Source organism: Grampus griseus (assembly GCF_964374135.1).
Source record: "Grampus griseus genome assembly, chromosome: 11".
Taxonomy (NCBI): domain Eukaryota; kingdom Metazoa; phylum Chordata; class Mammalia; order Artiodactyla; family Delphinidae; genus Grampus; species Grampus griseus.
The window spans coordinates 63,739,024-63,763,699 of record NC_139005.1 but is presented as its reverse complement, the minus strand read 5'-3'; the positions used below and the strand labels follow the sequence as shown (position 1 = coordinate 63,763,699).

The 24,676-nt window shown below is 37.1% G+C and overlaps 1 protein-coding gene across 1 annotated transcript in view; it reads right to left on the bottom strand.

Annotated features, from left to right (window-relative positions):
- The window catches only part of SYT1 (synaptotagmin 1), a gene marked incomplete at both ends in the record, with an annotated part of 539,370 nt that overhangs the window by 193,237 nt on the left and 321,457 nt on the right, over positions 1 to 24,676 (bottom strand). The gene's annotated exons all lie outside the window — the stretch shown is intronic.

Below are 24,676 nucleotides of genomic sequence, written 5' to 3'. Positions count from 1 at the left end.
AGATCTATTCTAGAGATGAAAAAACATCAGAGGGCACATCTGCTCACTGGGTAAACAGCCTGTCATTAGCATATTGCTTTATGTTGGTTCATGAAATATTTATGGAACCACAGAGAAGGTTCTTCCCCAGAAGGTAAGACCAGACATAGTTATTGAAAGCATTTTCTCCTAACAATAAAATGAAACTGTCAAATCTATTAGTTACTTATACAGGCAATTACTTGCTATATAGATTTAACTTTTTAACCCATATCCTACTGAAATGTCCATGAAACAACTGCTGACAACATACATGCTCTATACTCTAAATGTTTTGCGTTTCCGAAAAGGAGAGACCAAATATTTATATTGGAAGTGTTGATAAATTATAAAAGATAGCACATTCAAAATGTTAGTAAATTTTAAAATGGGTGTAAAGAATACTATTGTAACACTGATACTCCAAGATTCCTGAATGTTATACAGAAATTAGTTCTTGAATCTCATTTATTGATAGCATGCTTTCTGCCCAGTTATTTTTTTTTGACATTTACTATAGATAATACTATGATCAATAATTCACTTGTCTTGCTGGGTGAATTTTTTTTTTTAATTCTTCATTGGAGCATAATTGCTTTACAATGGTGTGTTAGTTTCTGCTTTATAACAAAGTGAATCAGTTATACATATACATATGTTCCTATATCTCTTCCCTCTTGTGCCTCCCTCCCTCCCGCCCTCCCTCCCTATCCCACCCCTCTAGGTGGTCACAAAGCACCGAGCTGATCTCCCTGTGCTATGCGGCTGCTTCCCACTAGCTAGCTATTTTACATTTGGTAGTGTATGTATGTCCATGCCACTCTCTCACTTTGTCCCAGCTTACGCTGAATTTTTGAAGCCACTGTAAATGCGGCATGATTAACTATATAGACTAAGGTGCTGATGATAAAACATGACTTTAATTATTTCAGTTTATTTAGTTTGATTATATTATTGAATTATATAATTAATAATATAAATTATTAAATTTATGCAATTATTTAAAATGTTATCTTCAAAATATTTTAAAAAATGAATCCTTAAGGTAGTCAGTGAAAAAATCTTAGCCTTGAATACAGAAAACAGTTCTAGTTTTCTTCACTAGCTAAATGAAGATTGACAAGGCATTAAACTTCTTAATTAATACATCTTTTGCAATATGAAGAATCAAAACCTGCCCTGCCTAGATTTTTCTTAGTACCTGTGAAGTGCTGTATAAATGTAAGGGAGGTCTTCTAAAGGGGTACAAATGAAGTCATATTCTCCAATCTAAACGTATTCTGGACTTAAATACTTTTACTGTGTGATGTAAGTTTTCAGACTGTGCTGGTGAGAGTGGACATGATTTGGGGCAGAAATAGATAAATACAAATAGGCCTGGGCCTAACTTCACAGTCTCAACAGGAAAGTTGATGGACCCATAAAGCCCTTCTGAGTTGCAAAGAAATGGAAATAACGAGCAAGCAGATAAAGGATTTTTATAGAATTCAAACCTTCTGTGCATTAATTACGCCTACTTACATGTTTAGTGAAAGGAGAATAATCTCAAATGTATGGGATTTATTAAAATCTTAATCAAAATCTAGAGATTTTGGGTCTCCTGAAAGGAGATCAAGGATGAGGCTGAGATACATAGATAATCAAATTTTATAATAGATTAGTTCTCTTTTCAAAGCTTTGAATTTTTCAATAGTAGTCACTAATACAATCCTAAGGGGTAGAATTAGACAGATAGGGGTTCAGGGCTTCTCTGTTCTTGAGTTTCTTCATTTGTAAAAGGAGAGTAATCATACCAAGTATGTAAGGTTTTAATCCATGCAAAGAATTTAGCACAATGTCTGGCATGCAAGTTTGTTCCTTCTGTTGATTAATTGATCCATCGATTGATTGATCTATCCCTCCCTAATAGCATTTGGCAGCTCAGACTTTTCCAGACTGTGAAAAAATTTTATTTTTTCTACCTCAGGGTCGCTTTCCAGAAGCTTTCCCTGATTTTCTGATTCTGTTTAGCTTTGGCTCTTGTCTCCCTGCAAAAATCTGGAGTACTGTTCGCACAACCTAGATGAAGCTATTGATATTGATGATGCCTTCACTCGTATTTCATGTAACTTAGCAAGACTACAACTACACACTCACAAAAACATACATATGCATAAAATATCCGTGTGTATTAAAAAATGAATTTGTTCCTCTGCTATGAGAATCACCAGATGTGATTATCATTACTTATCTCCACAGGATAGTTGAGGATATTTGAGGAATTATGGTTTGCTGTGGGATTTAAAGGAAGTGATTGTGCTAAATAGAATAGCTAAATACAACAGTGTCATCATTAAATTAAAGGTATATTGTCTGTTTCAGCTCAATTTCTGTCATGTTCTGGAAGTGGGATATCATTGCTGGGATAAGCCTGACGTTCGGCTGCTCCCTCCAACGGGCTACACAGTTGTTTATAGCTTTTGTGCACGGAGATGTTTGGGTCCTTTCTCTTGGATTGTTAAATATTTTCATATTTCCCCAGTTTATTTTGGAATATATATAAAACATTTGTATATATAAGTTGAATGATCTAAAAGGCTTTGGGAAAAATGAGGCTTTTATTAAACAGAGTCAACATTTAGAAAAGGCACTTGAAGCTTAAGCAGTATTTTTGTTGTTGTTGTGAAGGAAGCAAAGAATGTTTCTATAATTTCCAGAAAGAATCCTCTTCAGACATAAGGTACAGCTTGCAAGGTGTTTTATCAAAAACGGTAAAATCTAGGGCTTCCCTGGTGGTGCAGTGGTTGAGAGTCCGCCTGCTGATGCAGGGGACATGGGTTCGTGTCCCGGTCCGGGAAGATCCCACATGCCGCGGAGCGGCTGGGCGCGTGAGCCATGGCCGCTGAGCCTACGTGTTTGGAGCCTGTGCTCCGCAACGAGAGAGGCTACAACAGTGAGAGGCCCGCATACCGCAAAAAAAAAAAAAAAAAAAAGGTAAAATCTATAAACTTGGAACTTACTAGCCAATGATATTATCCCTACCATTTCTGATTGTTTTAAAAATCAAGAAAAGATTATGTAAGAAATATACAGACAGTGCTTCTTTTACTTAATGTATACCACTGTGAAATTAAAGGTCTTTCACAAATTATAAAGATATAATGGGCAATTAAGGATCTAATATACTGACAAAGAAAGACCAATTGCTGAATTTATTTTCATTCCTTTATATTTTGAGAGATAGTGTTTGTAAATAACAAAACTAAGAACAGTTACATGGCTCTCGAAAATGCATATTTATGGAAATAAGATGCTTATCAAGAAGCATCATTTTGCAGGTGGAAAAACTAGCTTATTATTCAGTCCTGACTAATGTGATGACTTTATACTCTCTTATGTACTTTAGTGCAGGTGGCATTGTTTGTTTATTTAGTAAAAAAATTTATGTTCTACTCAAGTCTTGATAAAAAACAGCCAACAGTTATTGAGGATCTGCTAAGTGGCTGAGATATATGAAATCATAGAGTTCTCACACCATTCCCATGAGATAGGTATAATTAGCACCCATTTTACAGGTGAGGAGACTAAGGCATACAGAAGTTATGCAATTGGTTCAAAGATAGATAGCAGTAATTAGTGGAGTTGAGATTTGAACCTAGGTGTCCTAGCTACTAGCATAAGGGACTTGTACGCTATGAGACTAAAATCTAATAAAATAGTGGGTTTTTTGAAGAAGTTTTGGACTATGACCCTTAGTAAGAAGTACATTGTATTGTGCTCCAGTATACACACTCTCCCCCTATATGTTAAATATGGAACACATTTCACATAAAGAAACTTGCCCTTACTATGTGTGAGATATTCTGATACATTCCATTCTATTCTGTTCTGTTTTAGTAAAAAATTCTCGTTATATTTATTAGTTTCACAAACAACTATTGGTTTGTGACCTACAGTTTGGAAAATCACTATGCTAAGGGACCTGTTAAGATACAATAACATTAAATGAGGCTAAGAAAAACTAAAGATGCCATTTGTTAAGAACCTACTATGTGCCAAAATGCTGGCATTGATATTCAAGTATAATATCCTCAATTCTCATTACAACCCTGAAAAGTAACTTACCATATTTTACAGGGAAAAAAATGGTTGTGGAGAGGTTAAGCGATTTGTTCTACACAGATTTAGCCTGATCCATAGTTCCTTCCACTAGTCTATTCCAGTAATAACATTTAAGTACTATGAAACAATTAAATCAGCACTGGAAAGGTATTTATGATTTTCTTTTGAATTGGTTTAGCAGTAAATAGAAAATACAAGTCATCTTACTAATAGGAAAGAGACTGCTTAATTTTGAGGTATAGTCATTGAGTTTGTTAAAATGGAATTTAACATCTTGAATGTGCCAAGAGAAATATTATTGAATAGAAAAATAAATTCCCGCCTAGAAGAAGGTTGGGTACAAAGGACACAAGCAAGCAATTCTAAAAGAAAGAAATGCAAATCCCTCCTACCAAAAAAAAAAAAATGTGTTTAATTTAACAAATAGTCAAAAAACTGAAAGTTAATATATATTAATTGTAAATGAGGATAAATATAGATGTGAAGGTGAGGATACAAAAAACTTGGCAATGGGTACAGACCATGGTTTTGAAAAATACTTTATCGAGGCCAAAGTAAGAGAACATGTTAAAAGCTGTAGAAGCACTCATTCTTTTTCTAGGAATTCACAGTAGAGAATTCATTTAATGTAAGGATGTTTGTAGTAACTTATTTATAGTATTAGAAGACCAGAAACTACCTAACAGAGAGACTTAAATTGTGGTAATCCATAAAATAATGTTATTAGAATTATTTTAAAGATAAACATTTACAAACCTGGAAATACATTAGAGAATTAGATGAAAATGCAAATTATGAGACATTATAGAAAGTATGTCCAATTTCTCTAGATAAGATCTTTTGTATAAAAGAGGTTGGAAAGATACACTTAAAAATGTCAACCTTGTGATAGGATACTCTGTTTTTTTCCCCATATGTTTATATTGTCAGTATATTATAAACCTGAATTATTTAAAATTACACAGAAGAAAAGGCCTTTAAAACTGTTTTGCTCTTGAGAAAACTATACCTTCCAGAAAGAGATTTCTCAATACCAGATTAAAAAAAAAAACCAAACTTTACAATGTAATGTAAAAAGCTAAACTGCAAGAAAGAAGGATTCAGCTGCATATCTAGCAAATATAATATGCAAAATGGCCACTGGTTAAAATAGAATGTAGAAGAAATTTTAAGGTATCATAAAAGTTAATACATTTGTGGTATAAAATGAGGAAAATCAGGATTTTTTGTTGCCATGACAACTTCCCTCTGTCCCTTACATTTATTCTACTTAGGAGGACTTTAATTATGTCTGTCTCTAGGTCCATAAATTGATATGGATTTCTTGGATTTTACAGTGAGATAGTCTATCATACTGCATACACATAATGATTTTTGTTGAAAGAACTATTTCCATCTCTATTTAAGCATTGTACTTTATCATAATAGCATGCAAAATTAAAGAACAAACAGGAGAAGAAGGTCAAAGAAATATTGAAGAATATATTATTACTAAGAAAAAGTCTTTGAATGCAGAAATGCCCCAAACTGAAAGTAATTCTTGCAGAAATTATTACAGAGTCCAGGAGATATCACAGAATGTGTTATAAAGTATTTTTGAGATGAAGGGCAGAATGTAGTCATTTTATTCCATCAGAATTTCCCTTGACCTTCTGTAAGTGTAGGTGAAAACCCTAAGAAGATGCCCTGTGCCTCCTTCCCTCCCTTTCAGGAATGAGGCCCTCAGTCTCAGGGCCCTCTGACAGCTCACAGCTGAGGAGTCTCTCCTAAAGAATCACCCTTGGTTAAAGGGAACTGCTTTGTCCAAGGTTAAACCCACTTCCCCAGGGACGGCCCCCATGCAATGACTAGGATGCTGGTGTAAAGGCACGTCCCCCTGCCTTAATTTGGTTAATCTCTAAAGACCCCTGTAGGATCAGCTGAAGGTTGTGGTAACTGCATCTTGCCTAAACCTTGCTTTCTCCACCCCGTTACATGAAAAGCATTCCCCAGTAAGCTACCTCTGACTTAGAGCAGCTTCCCTGGGAATTCCACCTATGATACCCACTCTGAAAGATTTTTGGGGGAAAAAAAAACAACACTGTCAAAAGTTTCATTTAAATTCTTTCCAAACCCAAGGATCCTTAGGCAGTTAGTGAACTCTAGCAGCATGATCAAAATCCTCTATGAGTTTGCAAATGTTGCAATGTCAGGCTTGAGGTGTAGCGTCTCTTTGGTTTAGATAGTTTCTCTTGCTGGAAGTAGGAGGACAGCCAGAGATTGTATGGTCCCTGTCATGGCAGAAGAAAGCTGACTTCTGGTGTTAGTCCCAGTAAAATGGAGAGAGATGAAAGTTTGTTTATCAGACCTTGGAGCAAATGGAAGCATAGCACGCAGCCTACCTTTATGAAACCATAAAACATACAGGCTCCTGAGCCCTTTATCTGCAATCTATTGATTCAAAATAGATGTAGGTACCTCCAGATTTTACCCCTTTATCTCATCACAAAAGTCTCCTAAAGAGGTGCAGCGAGAATTCTGCTTAAGAGTATGGTTCTCAGCCAGTATCTCTCACAGATGCCTTTGCAAATCAAATACAAATGGGCCTGCTTAGCTTTACTTTGCAAAAAGAATCAACATTCCTCCCCAGTCCTACAAATGTCACAGTACAAACCCTGAAGAGGTGTAGAGGTTATTATGCTGAAGGTGTCTTTGGAAAAATGTGAGGAGGGAGGAGGACTGAACACTCACCAGCTGCATCTCCTAAGAATCCCTTAGGAGATACTGAATGACTGGGGTATGGTTGATATACAAAAACTGTACATATTTAATGTGTACAACTTGATGAGCTTGGAAATAAGTAAACGCCCATGGAAACCATCACCATGGTCTCCCATTCCTGGCCCCATAGAAGGGGCTGTTATGTGTTCTCTGTCCCTTCTTCCAAGCCTGTCTCTCTGCAGCCTCCTACAGCTGTGTTGGTTTTCCTTCTCCTATCTTTCTGCCCCCACCCCCGCCCCCGTCTCTCCTCTCCAATCGACATCCTCCTGCTCTCCTTAGTTTTGTCTCTTCTTTCTTTCTTAGTTTCTTTTCTTCCTCCGAAGGGGAGAACCATACTTATTTACTGCTATGTCTTACTTATCATGTACTGAGTACTTGATGCCTGTTATGTGTGTCTCCTGAGTGCTGCGCCTTGGGTGGAGTCAGTGACAAGGAGAGTAAGATGCCAATTCACACCATTGAGACAGCCCCTGAGTTTCTCCTGGCTGCCTTTTCCTGCCATTATGGAAACTCAAACAGACCCCAGGATGGCATCTCTTGACACCAATAGTGGTAAATTACAACTCACAGTTACCTTCCTGACATAGTTAGATAACTGGAAACACTACTCTGATCACCAGGGAGCAGGTGACAAAGCATGTATAAGAAGTAAACTGTAGGACCAGGAATTAGGAAATCTGGGTCCAAAAGGAGTAAGCAGAGAGGGGTACATATGTTAGGGGCTCCAAAGAGCAGAATAGCAACATTTGTATTAAAAACCAGAGGTCAAACTTTTAAATGGTCAGCTACTCCTACTAGACTTTGGAACTGACTACCAACTTCTGGTTTTCATATTTTCAGTGTGAATGATTTCCTATCTTTATCTTATACAATTTAGTTTTCCAGATTGTCCAGTGTTTACCCCCTTCCATTCCTGTCTCCCCAAGACAAGCAAAAGCAGTTCCTCAAGATTTCTCTTCCTTAAAGGTGGAAGGACACTGGCAATAATAAGAATTCAGTTATTTTCCTGTCTTACTCTAATTTTCATTGTTTAAAAAAATAATAATGTACTTTGGCAAAAGTGTCATTATTACTAGGGCTTATTTCCAAGCTGGTCCAATTTGTTCAAAATTCTTTGTATCTATTAAAAATTTTTTTTCAACTGTTTTTTCTTTTTTTCTGAGGAGAGATCTGACTGTGGATCCTGTAGATGGTGGTGGGAGATGTCCTTAAGATGTGAATGTCCACCCATAGCCCCTTTCCACTGAAATTGTCCTGCTTACAGACTCTAATGATAGAAAAGAGTCCATGTAGATTGCATGATCGCCCCCCAAGAGCCATGGGCACAGCAGATTTAAGGAGGTATGAGTACCTGATGGAAGGGCACCTCACTTAGATGCTGGCCTGAGGCCAATGACACTGTTTAGCATGAAAAGGTGAGTGAGGCCAGTAAGATTCTCTCCTTCAGGAATGGAAGCTATGAAACACCCTAAAGAAACTGAAGCATAGAGAAGAGAAGAAACATGCTCACTGTCACAGAGTTAGTAAGTGGGGGGACCAGGGCCCCGAATGCAGCTGATCCCAGGGCTCAAATCTGTGACCACCGTGGCAGCCGCATCCCTCTGGCTGTCCTGCTTTGGCTTGGTTTTCAGTTCTGAGTTTCAGTACGTAGTATCTTGCAATACTAATATTGATAGTAATCTGAGTATCTGTACCTTGTAATCAAGAAAGCACGATTAGAAGTAAAACCTGTGTGGGTTCACTAGGCTTAGTTGTTCCTGGAATATCTGAATTTATAGCCAGAGGTGGTGAATTCTGTTACTAAGTCTGCTCTGCATTCATAACTGGGTGTGTGTGTGAGGTGAAAGAACTGATGATGTGGAGTGATGTGGGACCCCTATTGTGTAGGTTTAGAAAAATGCCATGGTGACTCAATGATAGTGGAGAGATTAAAACATTCGACTCTGAATACATTTTTTTTTCCACATTACATTTTCCCCCATGTTTTTACACCTCTGAAATGAGGATTTATTTGTCTTATAATATATGGCATCTCCCTATCACTGTCAGCCAGGCCTGTGCACACTCAACTGTCTTCTTATTCCTATTGATATCCCAGTAACAAATCATTTAAAGGCCATTTGAGGAAGGGATCAGAATCCTGGCTGTGTCTGAAGCTTTCTACTGTAAGCTTACACACTGAAAACTAGCAGAATGGGAGTCAAACAGCTTGGAAGATTTTAGAAGCACTAATGGAACAATGTTTAAAGAGATGCTTTATCGAACCCTATTGATGGCCCAAAGGAAAATGGTCTGTAAGAAAAGATGGGCATCATCAACTATGAATTGAGGACAGATTTAGAAATCTTTGCAAGTTATTAACCCATCTCTTTTATTTTCCTCGTTTGTATGCACAAAAATGACACAAAATAAAATCTAAGTAAGTCAATGACCTTTCAATAAGTACAAAATAAAAATTCAAGTGATAGGAAACCATTTTTGGACATAGTTTAATTTGCAGCATTTTTTTCTTAGTGGTATATAAAATCATGCTGCATCCTGTAATTAGTGGTTTCTTAGAGTACATGAAATAGAGATTTCCTAAAGAATGAAGAGAAAGCACGAGCATTGTTTACAAATAATGTATTATAAAGTAATAGACTGTATACAATTTTAAACAAACTGAGTTTCTCATTCCCAGAAGATCAGTCACTGCAATTATATTCAGCAATTATAGTCAACATAAATTTCAGAAGAACTAGCTAAAGTAAAAATGAATCTCTGAGCCAAATGAAAACTATATTCATTGCTAGATTATTTCCCCCCTTAGACCTATAATACAGAGAATAAAAGAATGGAAACAAAACATATCCAAGTCAAGACCCAAGTACTGAAATACTGTGATAATGATACAGAAAAGCAAGAGTTCTTAGACAAATTGAAAATTTCCCACCTATAATAGGGAAAGAAATCTTGGAAACTGGGATATCAGAGATGTTTCTAAAAGCATTTAATAATAAATTCACAAATTTAACATTGTTTTTCTAGTAATCCATTTATTGTACACCCATTTCTCTACTAATGCAGTTTCAAAAACTGTAATTTATTTTCAAAGCACCACTCAATATTGGAGAAAGTTTATAGCTTTAAAGGGCCTCCCAAGATTTTGGTAAGAATGGCAGGGTCATGATCAAGAAAAGATTGCAAAAGAGCTTTTTCAGATGCATTATAAAGACTTCAAGTGCATTTTGTAGCATTTTTAAAATGATACAGTGTCAAAGTCTCCCTTTTTTATTTTCTGATAAAACCGGTAGATATGAAAACCTAGAGATGGAATGGAAATCTTACATGGATCAGTTTAGCATAGTTTTCATCAACAATGTCATTGTGTACGATATTAATTGAAGTTACCTCTTCTGTACAGTTTTGTTCTTTTGTACAGTAAGATAAAACTAGATGCTTTTGGCAGTTTGGGAAGTGGTACAGGTTAGCTGGATCAAGCAAATTGACTGTCAAAATGTTTTCTATAGCAGCAACAGAATAATCATTTGGAATTCCCATTCTCCATTGCTTTGCTGAAACCCAGCTCTGAACTCTTGCTGTTTCTGAGCTACAGGCACTTGAGAGAAAATGTAAGCTTGCGACTCAAAGCCCTCTTTTATCAAACGGTGTGCAAACTGTCATTGTTTTGTCACACAGGGAAGCAAAACTTTAAAATCAGTCTATACACAGTTCAGATTGTTAAATATGATGGAAATTTCTGCAATTTCCAGTTAAAAACAGTAAATGAATAAAATAAGAGCTTGAAACGTAGAAGCTCATTTAATGCTCACAAAATAAACCCATGAGTCAGGCAGTACTATCTGTCTTTCACAGATAAGGAAACTTAACCAAAGGTTGCACAGCTAGTAAGTGCTGAAGAGAGGATTTGAATTGAAACAAGCTGGCTCCAGGGCCCGTGGAATTCTGCCTCGTTAATAAATGAATAAATACAGATGCATACAGATGGTTAAAATCCAATGTGTTATATGCTCTAGTAGAAATGATTATGAAAGACTGAACTGAGAGAACACACCAGGTAGAAAACCACCAGGATTTAAATATCTGAGTATAGTTGGGCCTGAAGTCTAAGTTTACACGCTAAATATATCAGATATGAAGTATAAAAAGTGATTTGGCTTATTCTTCCTGAATTCGACCTTCTGTTGTGTGCTAATGAACTAATTTGGTGACAGGAGACTTGAATGAACAATATATACAATTTACAAAAAAATAATAAGCAAGATCGTAGGTCAGTTGCTTACCTAACAGCTATTCCTTCCTTCTGATTTCAGATAAGCCATATTTTTAGATATGCATTTTTAGATAAGCAACTACTACTCCTTATCCCCCACTCATGGGTAAATTTTATTAGTCTATATGTCAGTCCTGGTAATCCCATACTTCTTCCCAATGGTTGGTTTGAGCACTGCCATGTGATCCAGTTTGGGCCTGTTGTGTATAAGAGGAAGTCTGCTGGCTGATGTCTGGGAAAGTTTTTCTAACTCTTGAAAATACATACACAGGAAGTGATTTCTCTTCTGCTGGTTGGTGTTATATTTGTGTGTGGCAGCTAGAACTGCCTGTAACTGTGTTGTGATCATGAGAGAACTGTTCAGTGAAGGAGAGGCTGGTGTTTTATGGATAAAGGAGCTGAAAGTTGGGAGTAATCATGACCCTGAAGATGGTTTGAGTTGCTGTACTGTTTAGCCGTACAACCACCATGCCTGGGAACTTCTTGCAATGGGAGATAAGTGTTTCTTACGGTTTAATCCATTTTGTGTTGCATTTGGTGTTGCCTGCAGTCAAAAGCTAGCATACACAAATACTTTATAATATGATCTCCACAATAACAAAAATAAAATTGTTTCTATCGGCTTATTTTCTATTATGCTATGCCTAGCATAGTAGTAGAAAAGGGTATTTATTGGCTGCTTGCTAATACCCTTTACCTGTGTGTGCATTTGACCCCTAGTTTTTTTTGTTTTTTTTCGCGGTACGCGGGCCTCTCACTGTTGTGGCCTCTCCCGTTGCGGAGCACAGGCTCCGGACGCGCAGGCTCAGTGGCCATGGCTCACGGGCCCAGCCGCTCCGTGGCATGTAGGATCTTCCCGGACCGGGGCACGAACCCGTGTTCCCTGCATCGGCAGGCGGACTCTCAACCGCTGCGCCGCCAGGGAAGCCCATGACCCCTAGTTTTTGATGCTCAATAAGTCTATGAGACACTCATTACATTTTCTCCTATTCAGAACAGAGCTGTATCTTCCCTACACCCTATGAATTATGGTGAAGATCATTGCCCAGCATCCTAAAGTGCTAGATTAATACAAATTGAATTTATTCAGAATACCAGAAAATTGGCTTCATGATTGGTTCTATCTAATTTAGAAGATTTAAAAGGTTTAGGTAAGGTTCTAATTTTATACACTGTATTCAAATTAAATGCTCTATCTTTGAATGTGTCCATAATTAATCAAAACGTGTGAGTGACTGGACATTGTACAACTGTGCCTTCATCCACTTGGAGCACTTTGGAAGTAAATCGGGGGAGCCAAACACTTGGAAAGGATATTTGAGAGGCAGGTACCCTATTATGTCGTTTACATGGCACACTCTCCAAGCATTTCTTAGTGGAGTCCTTTTCTTTGGCTTCTCCTCATCTCACATTTAAGCATCACTGTGAAAAATATGACTTTGATAAAAATCAGTATCTGTAGGCTTTATTTTGTTTAAACTTACATTTGGCCAACAATTGGACTTCATGCCATTTCCATTTGAGTGGCTCAATGATAAGACAGATGAATATATAGCAGTTTACATTTTAGGTCTTCAAAGAAAGATTTCAGCAAAAGCACAATCTGTAAATACCCTCTCATTTGCATAATAAACAGGCATTCTGGCTTAATGACAGCAATATATGGAGTCAAACTGCCTTTACATTGTAGATTTAGTAATTACAGACAGTATAATTGCATCAAAATAAAGTCATTCTGGGGCCTCCCTGGTGGCGCAGTGGTTGAGAATCCGCCTGCCGATGCAGGGGACGCGGGTTCGTGCTCCGGTCCGGGAAGATCACACATGCCGGGGAGCGGCTGGGCCCGTGAGCCATGGCCGCTGAGCCTGCGCGTCCGGAGCCTGTGCTCCGCAACGGGAGAGGCCACAACAGTGAGAGGCCCGCGTACCGCCAAAAAAAAAAAAAAAAGTCATTCTGTAGGGAGTCTTATCTCTTTAGGCTTTTTTCCAAACATATGAATAATTTGATATTATGACATATTGAAAGAAAACTGAAAAGTAATCTAAAGTACTTGTCCTGAATGGCCCATCTTCCTCTTTGAAAGTTGTTGGATGACCTTTAATCTCAGAATGCCATATTACCACAACTTTTTAATATTCTTAAGTAGAAAGCATCTCTACCTTACTGTGAAACAACAGGTACAGGGAAGATTTGCAACTTGCCCCACTGTGTAGCTCAAGATCATTGATGGTTAGAACTACATGTTTCATTTCATCAATCTGGTTATAAACGATGATGCATTTACTGGGAGAAAATGTTTATATTTAGCCAAACTTTTTTTTCTTCCACGCCATTAATATGCAACTGCTTTTCCTTAAAACAGGTAATAGCAATAGCTGAATTGCAATTAATATCCAACTGACTAAGGAGACATTTCAGAGTGAGGGCACAGTCTTACTGATTCATCACTGAATATCATATTACAGATAAACTAACACTTTTACTAAGATAAAAGTATACTGATAGCATGAATAAAATATGAGTGTTGATTTCAATCAACTAAAAGTCACCTTGTATTCTAGAAGGTGAAATATAGAATCAAATAGGAGATATGACTTAATATCATTCCACTTGTTTACTGAAGATTTTGATTGTAGAAATCACTCAGGGGCTTTGGCATCAAAGACAAAATCAGGGAGAAAGAACGCAACCAAAAAACCCCCAAACCAAAAGGACCGTGTGAAAGTTTTGTGCCTAACAAAGAAAGAAAAGGTAGGAATGCCAGCAAAGCACCACTAAAATCAACGGAGTAAAATTATAAAATCAAACTGAAATATGAGAAGGATTTCTACAACAGCAACTTCAAATCACAGAATTATCAGGGCTAGAGGCAGAAAGAACAGGCAAAATATAGCTCTACGAGAAACTTTAAAGCTACACAGGTGAAAGTAATAACAACATACCTAAAGGAAAAATAATTCATAATGAAATGTAGGAATTAGGGTGTTAAAAAAAAAGAGAGATAAAATCCATCCAGGGAAGAGGAGACTTTCACAAGGTAAGTGGTACTGTTAAGGACCTTGTGAGCACACATGAGCTCTAGGATGGCCAGTTTGAGAGGGATCTCAGTTCTGTCTCTTGCCTTTTTTAGCTGTGAAAACAAGAGCACATTACTTGCATTCTGAGCCAGTGTTTCCTCACCTGTTAAAAAGGATAATAGTATACAACTTATATATTTATTATGAAATTAGATAAAATGTGAATAAGCACATTGCAGGCACTCAGTGGTAGTTGATAACAATTGTTTTAATGCAGTGTTGATGATGATGATGATGGTCAGCATCATCATCTTGTTCCTGTAGCAAATATTGATATATCCCTATTACAGAGCTAGATGCAAGGAGCTTCTCCTGCTCTGATTCATGAAGTTAACATAGTATTATTTGCATGCAGATTTCTCTGCTAGGAAAGAATGTACAGGTAAGACATGCCTAGATATCTAGTCCCTGAACAAATATTGGCATTCTAGTTTATACATTAGTCTCTTGTGAATTGGTTAGTGTGAGTCACACTGAAAGATAACTTTCAAAATCATTTTCTAAGTCTATCACTTTGAAGGCCAGATCCTGGAATATGGCCACATTTTTCTGTTTACCTCTCCACCCTCTGCTCCCATAGTAATATCACTTAGACTCAGAAAGAAATGAAAAATTTTTGTTCTGTTTCTCAATGGAGGTTGTTCTCCTTTCTCTATGGAGTAGGATCTAAATATATATTTCAGATTTATCAAATTTTCAATAAAAGGGCAGCTGCTACCAAAGGAATTTTTCAGGATTCTGTGTCAAACTGGTTAAAATTTCTGAAGCTCTGTGGCCCTGGCAAGGTGTTATAGGACACTGAGAGTTAGGCACCCATTTAGAAGCCCCACTTTCCAAGTCGTACATATATGGGAATCACCCTTTCCTAGCACTAGCAATTCCAATACAGCTGTAAGAACATTAGCCCGAATACCATGCGGCTTCTAGAGGCCCTGCTGCTTCAGAAATTAAAAGTTTTGAGAATCAGAAAGAGCCAGGATCGGATCTAAGGATGACTTCATGGAATAATGGCTGGTCCATGTGGTAATGCTCTGGTTCCAAGATACATTTCCTTGATTTTTTTACCTTTTCAATATCTGTATAGGTAGCTGTTTCACCAATTGGATATTTGCCTGACACTAAAAAAATTCCCTTCAATAATTGGAAATATGACATAGGTGTGGGGGGCAGGTTCTGTTACTAAGCTAGGTATACTGGGCCAATGCATATCTAGACCAGTTATGTGCTAGATGAGAGCATAGGCTCTGAAGCCAGAATGTCTGTGTTTGAACCTTGTGTTGATTAGTGTTAGGGACTGCTATGGATTTCTCCTAAATTGGGCAAGTCTCTTTTCCTGTTAGCCTCTCCTCTGAATGGAGGGGTTGACCGGGAGCTCAGTGCACCTGGTTGGAGTGTACTGATGATCAGGCTTCTCTTACAGACGCCTGGGCAGCAGGTAGGCTAGGAGTGACCTCGTTATCAAGGTGACGAAGGCATTTCTCTGGGAGTGGACCATGTTTTATTTCTGACAGAGGGGCTATTCCTGTTCTTCTTAATATCCTTTTGAGATTCAGAATACCTGGCTCTGCTTCTGTTTTGGTCCTAAACCGTTCCCAGACTTCTCCCCTCATTACTCAGCGTGCATTCCAAGTGGCCTTATTTACCTCTGTATAAACTAGAGTCGGTTGCCCAGCTGTGAGCCGGCAATTCTCCACTAATAAATTACTCCATTGCAATTACTCTCTAGGCAAAAGTGCTGGATCAATTTGTTAAAATATCTAGGGCCGGCTGGGGAAAATGGTTCCTCTCTCTGGACTGTATTTTCATCAAATATTTCTGGATTACAGTTTTCTCAGATCTGCTGTCTTGATCGATTACTATGAAATGCCTTCTATCCTTTGGAAGTGTCTCAACTTCTGATTTATTAATGTACTCTCATGTTGCCCAGAGTTTTATATACTTCACCCCTTTCTTTTCATATCTTTTCTACCATTTCAATAGCTTTTGGAAGTAAGAATAAATAATCTCTGTGGTTAATAAGCCACCAGGAACAGAAATCCTGTCTATACTTCTGATGAAAACACCCCCCCTTTTCTTCAATATGTAAAAAGACTCCTCTACTTTATGTTGGAAAAGGGAAAAAATGAGGACTTTAGTGCATTTTTATTGCATTTCTAGAATTATGTCATGATTGTCTGCTTATGTATGTATTTTTCCTACCAGTCTCTGAGCCCCTTGAGTTTTGGGATAGGGTCTTATTCATGTACGTGTTTGCACTATTCAGCACAAAGTCTCAATCCCTACCCCAGTATGGTAGAAATTTGATTGTTTTTAGGATATATACTTATAACATTTTTATAAATAGATACTTCATTTTCCTGGTATGAGGGAGTGAACCACATCAACTTAGGTAAAGTTAGGTGAATTTGCCCACCATTCTTCATTTTTCTCTGGTGTCACAAGCAGGCTCTGGGTGCATTTCTGAGTTTTGCATGTTAGATCAGATTAAGTTCCATTTTGGAGAGAATTGGGATTAGCAGAGGTGACACGGCATTTGAACAGTACGAACAGGGGCCTGCTTCAAATCCTGAGCGAATGTAAACCCTACACAATATTAGGCACACTTTGTCATTGAATCTTTTTCATCACAAAATGCTGACAGTGAAGAGAGAAGGCAGCTGGTAGACAGAAAAAGGATAGGGAGCATTCAGTGTTGAAAGAGAGAACACGTATCTACAAAATCATGCTGTTATTCATGATAACAAGTAAAGAAGCCAGACAGCATTTTGCAGAGGGTGTTAGAAGAAAAGGCTCTGTAGAAATCAGCGGATTCAGATGGTACTTTGTAGAAATCCATCATCAGAGACTGAATAGCTTTCTGAATGAGAAAACAGCATTCCAGATGAAGTCAGAAAGGTGTGGCATTGAAGGGGATAAGTTAGGAGTTTGGGATTAACATGTACACGGTATTATACATAAAATAGATAACCAACATGGACCTACTGTATAGCACAGGGAACTATACTCAATATTTTGTAATAACCTATATGGGAAAAGAATCTGAACAAGAATATATTGAAAAAAATATATAACTGAATCACTTTGCTGTACAACTGAAACTAATACAGCATTGTAAATCAACTATACTTCAATTAAAAAAAAAAAACTTAGGCAATGTCTGGAGTCTATACTGCCCTTGAGACTTTTCCCTTGGCCATGCTGGTTAAGATTATAAACACTGCCCTAGTGAAAAAGCCTGGAAATCGGTATCAGAATGTCATTTGATTTCAGAATGTCAGTGTCCAAGGTTTGTGGTTCCCCAAACTCATGCAGCCTTCCTCTTTCTTACTGTGGTCTGTCTCCATCATGTCTGGGCATTTGCTCGACTGCAGATGTAATTTACAATTTAGGCCTGAGTCTTCTGCTTTTATCAATCAGATTGAAAGAAAAGGACTGATGTCCTTAAATTTAAGTATTTTCCTTTAAGAATAGGAATAAAAGAGAGAAATCTGTAGCAATTTCTTCCCACGTGAACTTCACACGTACATCTTTTTTCTCGAACCTGTTATCTACACAGTCCCTCCCCTGACATTCCACTCAGAGACATTCATTACTACTGCAAATGACAAAGAAACTTACATAAATTAATGTTCAACTTGATTTAGGCATGAAATTCTAATACCGTCCAGAGAGGGATCATGCTGTTTCAAAATAATCTTTAATGTAATTCTACAAATAAACCATTTATATCAATAACATACTTGTTTTCTGTGTATTGCATGAAATCAATTTATCTTCAAATATTTGGCTACTGCCAAATCCATGTTTTAAAGAGAGCTTAGAAACAAAACTACCGTGGAAGATTAACTGTGAAACATTTTGCTCTATGAAGAACAATAAAACAGAAATTAGAATATTAACTAGATAGCAAAGCAATGCTGGCAAGATCACTTTCGTAGCTGGGGACCACTTCTAAAAATGTTCTACTACTGTTCTTGCAATCGATGGATTCTTTTTCTCCCTGCTCTTGATTTACTTATTCATTAACTAGAGGGATTAATAAAATTAGTTAGAGCAGGAAAGTTGATGTGAGTACTAAAACACCACAGACAAGGAGCTGGGAATATCAATTTGCTTTTCTTCTTAATTTCTAGAATTGAATTACAAAATGGAATTTTCTAACACATTTCTACCAGATTTTTATTTAAAGGTTAGGAAAACTTCTGTGAGATGAGGTGAATTCTTTCCTGTTTTGGTCTAGAGATAGATTTAATATTTAGAGTTAATTTTCTCTGTTAGTATTACCTTGTTTTCTGGGTGATAGTGATATTATTTGCCTGCCTTATTTCTTAGCTGTCCTATTTGTTTCCATCAGAGTTTTCAGCAAGAGATTATGCATTCATCAAAGTAACAGTGCTACCTTTTAAAAAATGTACATTTTCTCTGAGGGATTAAATTTGAGTAACTCTAGAGAATTACTCTCAGAATGTGTTTGGGTTTTAAATATTATTACATACACACATGTTAACATCAATAATTAATTTACTCATTACTGAAGTCTGAACAAACTAGTAGATATGTGAAACTGATCAGGGATTTACATTTTGGCCTGAGGTAGCTTTGATGATTATTAAGTAAGGATAAGAAAATCTCCAAGCTTAAAACTTGGTAGAATTATGGCTTTAAACTCCTTCTTATATCTTGCTTTAAAAGAAAAAGAATTTGTACTACATTTATTGAACATTTTGCTTATTTCACTGTTCTCAGTGAAATGTTCTTGACCATTTTTATTCCTTTCTGTTGTCTCATTCCCTAGACCAGAGGGACCCTAGGCTCAGACTTGCAGATTATACTGCATGCGATGTAACTTTAAGTTCACTTGGAGCTAGACCATCACCCTTGGCCCACCTGATTTCTACCCCTAACTTGAATTTTATACCATGATATTGCAACGAGGGCTAAATCTAGAATTCTATGTGAGGATCCCATCAAATTACATTACTTCAAGTCGTCTCATGTTTTCTTGGTTGTATTTGCATCAATCTCATAAATTTTAGAATACTCCTACATATTGCAGTTTTCTAAATACAAATATGAATTAAATATGGACCCCAAAGAAGACACAGCAGGATGCACTGAATGATTGGTTCCTGAAATTTCCAACCTAAGACCCATTGAAAGGGAGTCACAGAATTGCATTCTTAAATTAATTAATAACGCTGAGCTTTTCAGGAACACTTCAGCCACATCATGTCAAAGCTAAAACCAGCAGCCTTCCAAAACCATGAACACAACTTGACTCGTTTTGACAGTCTATTTATTAATTGCTGCCAAGTTATAATTGTTATTGCATTAACGTAGCCTATCTGCAGAGGAGCAGCGTCAGCTAAGCATCTGCCTCTGAAATTTGAATATAAATTTATTTCTTTAGGTTTCATCACTGATCTTTAATGTTCTGAATATTTTCAGGCAATTTCATCTACAGCCTCAAATAAATTGTAGAAACTGGAACTAATTGTTCCCCTAATTGACTCTCTTACCTCCTGTTGTGTGTACAATGCATGTCATCCCGGCTGCACACAGCAACAGGAGGGAAGCTATTAATCAATCATAGAACAGTTAGTTCTGATGTGAAGATTTCCCCCCTCGGTTGAAAGGGAAAATAACCTCCTCAGAGGTTAAAGGGACACATTTCTTCTCTGTAGTTGTTGCTGAAGGGAAAAAATATATAGATTAGACTGATTGTTTTTCCACATGTAATTTTAATTCTTAATTAGGGTTCCTTAAGTTTGCCAGGAGCACCCAGACACCATGATTAGTACCAGGACACCTTGATACACTGCATGATAGGTCCATGAACTTCTGTTTCCACAGTCAATGCATGTTATTGCTATGAGCAGTTCCTTGGTATACTTTAACAACCAGGCCAAGCAAGGGATGTGTGTTCACAACTCTATTTCTTGCACGAGTCACCCAACACGAGTCACATAGAAGTTGCTAAATAAATATGTGTGAATGAATGCATAAGTAGAATTTATTGACTTCAAATATAAACATTGCAAGCAATTTTAGATTTTTCATGCCACTGAAGGCAGTTCCCTATAAGAAATCCATAGGCAGAGCAATTAAAGTAAGGTATGTTTTAACTTTGTATTCTATAACTTTACATAGACTTATAAAAGGGGAAAAAGTAGGTAATTTGATTTTTTATATTTAAATTTTTTATATCATATTTATATATTTTCTACCTTAGTTCCTTCCAAGTTAGACTACAAAACAAGGTAGGTCACTTGATGAAGTTGTGAATTTGTCATTTTAATCTGTTACATCTAAATCTTTACTCTGAGTCTTTCCCCATGCTACTTAAGGCATCCTCTTCCTTCCCCTTAATCAACCCCAAAGCCTGCTGATGACAGTGTGATAATCTTCTTGGTTGTCAAGTAGTCGCCACGTTTCCAAATTTTTATATTCTCACACTCCCCTATCCCAGCTTATTTGCGTTGTATTCTCTTATTTCAGGGTTATCTCTCTTTTTTAGGTATATGATTGCATAAAGGATAATTTTGAATTAAAACAACTGGAAGACTGAATGTAATACTGAACTCAACAAAATACAGCATTTATTTTTTAAATAGTGAAATCAATATAGATATGATTTTCATTTTGGTGGAGTGAAAAAGCAAGTTAAAAATTTTGGACTTTGAAAACAGATTATAGACAAGTATAGGAAAAAATGAGAAAGTTAAGAAAGGAATGACAGGATGACAGCAAGCACTTTTTCACATGTTTTCATAGTTTCTCCAAATGTAGGTAAGCTGCTAGTAAAGTCACATCAGGCATCTACATCTAATGTAACGAGTGGAAAAGGCAAAGTCAAAGACCTAGTACGTAGAGAATAGATTTCATTAGTCTGATATGCCCTTACAAATTAAAAGGGATAGCAATAAATATGCAAAATGGGCTTAGTTAACAATAGGGATTTCCTCACTTACTTGTGTTTAAATCAGGGCTCCAAGGTTAACAGAATTTGTGTTATTAAAGTTTAGCAAAGTAGCTTATTGAAATGCCACTTTTATATCTATCTTCCTGACATTAAATCAACCCAGGCAGGATTCTATTGACAATTTGACCTCAGCATTTAAGGCATTCCCAGCAGCTGAGAATTGGTTTTGCCAACTTTGCACATCAAAGCAGCTCTACAGGGCAGAAGTGGTTATATTCACTACTGAAAAACAAAGAAAGGATTGATAGATGAAAGAATGTAGTTGGCTGAATGACGCACACATACAGGGCATCTTTTAATTTTTTGGAATGGAAAAGAGTTTTATCTGAGCCAAATAGAGGACTATAGCCTGGGAGACAACAGATTCAAGAAGCACTTGAATTGTGTTCTTCTGGGCTACAAAATGGGGAAGGCTTACATAGGCAAAAACCAAAAAGTTGCATAAGTTGTTAAGAATCAGGATTGGAGCTGGCAAGAAGTAAGGATGCTTGCTTAGCAAGGATTGACTGGGGTCCAAAATGCTTGCATAGTTACATGGGGGAGACCTTGAGACCATAAGGTTGCAGCTGGTAGTTGCTAGCAGATTTTCTTTTTTTGTGAAAATGGCTGCATACACGGGTATCTTTAAAACACACACACACACACCCACACACCCACACACCCACACACGGACACAGATGTGAGATCCCTGGACCAGCAGCATCACCATTACTGGTAACTTGTTGGAAATGTGAATTCTCAAGCCTTACTCTATACCTACTGAGGGTAGAATTCTGCAAGCTAGTTCAACAGACGACTCTCCAGGGGATACTGATGCATGGTTATCTGTGAGAACCACTGCAGTAGCGTTCTAATTAAACTTAGGTGACATCAACCATACCCACTCAGGAAAAAAAAAAAAGCAACAATTCAGTTTTTTCATCCAGTACGGCTTCTAGCTCAGGTGATTATTCCACCTCAGTCTCTCACCAAGAACAGTGATCTCTTTCAACGTTGTGTTAGATTTACTGAAAAACAGGAAAAAGCAGCCTACTGAATTTTATGGTAGGCTTATTTTCAAAGGTCACTTAGACTATAGATAATTTTTGCTTCATAGGCTCACTCTGCATAAGACACTACCCTTCTGAATGAATTTAAACGACAAGTTTCACTGGTCAGCAGAGACTTGAAATCCAGGGTTCAAAAGAAGTTAGAAGATTACCATAATAAGACTCTATATGTTTTATAGCCAATTACATTTCTACTTAAATTCCAGTTTTTAAATTAATCTGGGCATCCAGTAATTCCAACGTGCTGTATGATTTATCAGCACATAGGGATTTTAGAATACCTAAGAAATAGAGAAAAATAAAACAAGAACAAATTGAATCCACAAAGAGCAAAAACGTTCTGAAATTTGATGAATTAATGAAATAAGAAACATATTTAAAGTTAGCATCATCAATTTTTCAAGTATTATACAAAAGAAGATATATTTTGGTCATGATGGATCTTAATAACAGTAAAAAATGAAAATATAGAAATAAGTAATTTAAAGTAAATACTTTAGAGAGAATTTAAAGTAAATTCTTGGTGTGAAACACCCCTGAATTTCTGCTGTTAAGTAATTTACCTCCGTTGCAGCAAATTTTCTACCTAAACTCTGCCCCCATCTAATTCTTTACTATCTGAATCTTTTTAATGCTTCAAGTTTTAAGTCAATTGTTTCCTTCTTCTCTGAGCCCACCCAGTCAGAATTCATTTATTTCCCTAGTGTGTCTCATATGTTCTACTGCTTAGTACATATTGGTTTACACATATTCTTCTTATACTAGATTGTAAACTCCTTGAGAGTCCAGTAGTGGCATCATTGCATCTTCTTAGGTCTAGAACAACCCCTGGCATAAAGAGGATGTTGAAAAAAATCTTTTCTCGGGCTTATTTCATTATCCTATGTTTTTTCTGAAATTTGTTGGAAAGTTATAGAGACTCTTTCAGGCTACTAAGAAATTGTTTGGGGTCCTTAGGGTAGTACACTGACTATGACATTGTGTAGAATGGAATGGAATGTAAAGCCACCTGAATAGAACTAACTTTAGTTCAAATATGATTTGCTAGTTTGAGAGGCCACAGTTTTGAAAGGAATTGGTTCTAGAGAATCCATGTATGAGAAGCACAGCTACTGATATCAACTTATTTGAAAGGAAGGAAGGGCAAAAAAAAAATGCTTACTTTGATTCTCTTAGAGGTCAGTGAGTCTTAATATTTGAATAAATGATAAATGGTAAATGCATTCACATTAATCAGTTCTTACACCCTGTGGGTGATGTTGGGGGCAGTTACTTTGTCCTTCTAGGAATGGTGAGAGACACTCAACAAGGCTGGCCCCTGAGCAAGCCAGAATGATTTCGCAAAATACTTCACCCAGAAGCAAGATCACTCAGCTTAGCTGTGGGAGAAAGGCCACCTTTGCCACCATTAAAACAGGTGCCTTGTCCTCTTTCGCATCCCTTTTCTCCGTATACTAGGTATTAATATTAGGAAACTTTAAGACCATCAATAACTGAAGCATTTCTTACTTCATCTTCTTCTCTTGAGAAATGAGCTTCTGAGCTTGGAATGTCTTACACATGAGATCAGAAGACAGATTCTCCCCTGACACTAGTAAGGTCAACTCAGGCAACAAATAAACTAGACTGCCTTGGTGGTGTCAACTGGTGGTTGTATCAAGGGAACATTAAACCATAACTTTCCTTCTCCCCCACCTTCTTATTTGTAACTGATTAGGAATAAGGTCTTTCTTATTTCTATCTTTCACAATCTCTCTTTCATGAAAACACATAGTCCTTGTTAGGTCCTTCCCATATTCTCCTACCTTCTCTCCCTTTTTTCCTTGCTCCCTCGTCTTCATTTCACATTTTGCCAAGGTATCATTCTTACCTCGTTTATGTTTGTTTACCACAAGAATAACATTAGTGGTACACGTCTAAAGGGAAGAGGGAGTCCTAGGATTTAAAGTAACATTAGAAATACCTTTCTTCCTCTCAGGTCTGATGGTAATGTTACCTTTTCAAGGAGCTTTTAAAAATTTCTTCAGATAGAAGGAAACTTTCTTCTGCACAGCTATTGTTATACGTCTCTGTACTTGGCTTGCAGCAGTCATCATTTTATGTCTTAGTTGTAGTCATGCAGGGCATATGTCCCAGTTTCCTTACTAGATCAACAGGTCCCTCACAGGTTGCTGGGAGGATTAAATGAGGAGATCGTATGTATAGGTGAAGTTCCTGGGACATAGCAATGCCCAGGAAGAAGGAAATAACTTATCACTCGTTTTTGAAGTCAAAATTCACCTTAAAATCTCAACCAAATATCTTTACCTAATCACCTGGTGTAATGAAACCCACAGATCCTCATGTATAAGTGTATCGGGAGGAAGAAGAAAAGAGAAAATGGTAATTGCATTGCAACTAAGATACAGGATGTCAT